The following is a 2,377-nucleotide window of genomic DNA, read 5'->3' as shown; positions in this document are numbered from 1 at the left end:
ATGGCCTGTGCACAGACTCAATCAATTGCAGGCACTAACCTTGGGCTCCAGCGGAGGGACAGTGACTTGGGGGGCCTTGGAGACATATGGGAGGCAGACTGAGGGGTGTGGCTGCAGGGGGAGAACTGGAGGACAGTGGCATTTTCCCAGTGAGGAGTCCTTCTCCCATGCAGCCAGCACATGGACACCCTCTTTCCTATGTTGACCCCGCCCCCAAAAGACAAATCTGAATCTGAATGGCTTGGTGAGCTCTGCTGCTCTGGCCTGCTGACTCAGCTGGGACCCTGCCCCACCCAACTCACCCCTGGACACATTTTCTCTGCAAGCAGCCAGCCCCAACTGCATTGCACTCTTTCTTGGAAAACTATTGGAGTCCACAGGCCCCAGGTGGGCAGCAACTTGGTGTGCTCTGAGACTTTTGCGGAATCACTCCAGGCTCAGCACTGGCACCAAACCAGAGTCTACATTAACCTGGTGACCACAACTCTTCCCACTCTAGCGACTCCCTGAGACCCCGCCTCACCCAACTTGTGTAGTGCATAAGGCTCTAACCTGGCCAAGGAAATAGACATATGAGCATAGGAAGCACATAGAGTTCCAAACAAGATGAAGTCAAATGGGCCCACACCTAGACACGTTATAATTAAAATGGCAAAGGTTAAAGACAACGAGAAATTCCTAAAAGCAGCAAGAGAAAGGCAAGTAGTAATTTATAAGGAAGCTCCCATAGACTGTCAGCTGATTTCTCAACAGAAACTTTGCAGGCAAAAAGGGATTGGCAGAAAATATTCAATGTGATGAAAAGCAAGGACCTAAAACTAAGACTATTCTACCCAGCAAGGCTAACATTTAAAATCAAAGAACAGATAAAGAGCTTCACAGATAAGAAAAAGCTAAAGGAGTTCATCACCATCAAACCAGTATTATAAGGAATGTTAGAGGGACTTCTTTAAGATGAAGAAAAAGATCAAAATTATGAATAATAAAATGGCAATAGATACATATCTATCAATAATTACTTTCAATGTAAATGGATCAAATGCTCCAATCAAAAGACACAGGAGGGCTGAATGGATAAGAAAACAAGACCCTTACATATGCTGCCTACAAGAGACTCACTTCAGATTGAAAGGCACACACCGACAGAAAGTAAAGGGATTGAAAAAGATATTTTGTGAAAATGGAAATGAAAAGAAACAAAAAAATCTGGGGTAGCAATACTTATACCAGACAAAATAGACTTTAAAACAAAGGCTATAAGAAGAAGCAATGAAGGATACAGTAAGCCCACTTCAGAGTGTTTATCCAAAGAAACCCCAAACACTACTTCGAGGGGCTGTGTGCATCATATGTTCATAGCAGCATTGTTTACAATCGCCAAGATATGGAGGCAGCCTGGGTGTCCATTGATGGAAGGATGAATAAAGAGGAGGTGGTACATATATACAATGAAATATTGCTCGGCCATGGAAGAGAATCTTCGGAGGCATGGATGGATTTGAAGGGTGTTATGCTGAGTGCCGTGTGTCAGACAAAAACAGATGCCGTGTGGGGCCGGCCCGGTGGCTCAGGCCGTTAGAGCTCCATGCTCCTAACTCCGAAGGCTGCCAGTTCAATTCCCACATGGGCCAGTGGGCTCTCAACCACAAGGTTGCCAGTTTGATTCCTCGAGTCCCGCAAGGGATGGTGGGCTCCGCCCCCTGCAACTAAGATTGAACAGGGCACCTTGAGCTGAGCTGCCTCCCGGATAGCTCAGTTGGTTGGAGTGCATCCTCTCAACCACAAGGTTGCCGGTTCGACTCCTCAACTCCCACAAGGGATGGTGGGCTGTGCCCCCTGCAACTAGCAATGGCAACTGGATCTGGAGCTGAGCTGCGCCCGACACAACTAAGACTGAAAGGACAACAACTTGAAGCTGAACGGCACCCTCCACAACTAAGATTGAAAGGACAACAACTTGACTTGGAAACAAGACCTGGAAGTACACACTGTTCCCCAATAAAGTCCTGTTCCCCTTCCCCAATAAAATCTTTAAAAAAAACAAAACAAAACAAAACAGATGCAGTGTGATTTTGCTTATACGTGGAATCAAAGAACAAAATTAACAAACAAAACAGAAACAAACTCATAGATACAGAAAATGTTTTGATGGTAGCCAGATGGGAGGGGGGTTGGAAGTGTGGGTGAAAGAAGGGGAAGGGATTAAGAAGCACAAATTGGTTGTTACATAGTAATCATGGGGATGCAGGGTACAGCATAAGGGATACAGTCAATAATATTGTAATAACTATGTGTGATGTCACATGGGCACTAGATTTGTTGGGGTGATAGATGGGAGGGGGTTGGGGAGCAGGGTGAAAAAGGTGGAAGGATTAAA

Source organism: Rhinolophus ferrumequinum, chromosome 9 (assembly GCF_004115265.2).
Source record: "Rhinolophus ferrumequinum isolate MPI-CBG mRhiFer1 chromosome 9, mRhiFer1_v1.p, whole genome shotgun sequence".
Lineage (NCBI taxonomy): Eukaryota > Metazoa > Chordata > Mammalia > Chiroptera > Rhinolophidae > Rhinolophus > Rhinolophus ferrumequinum.
This window is presented reverse-complemented; position numbering follows the sequence as displayed.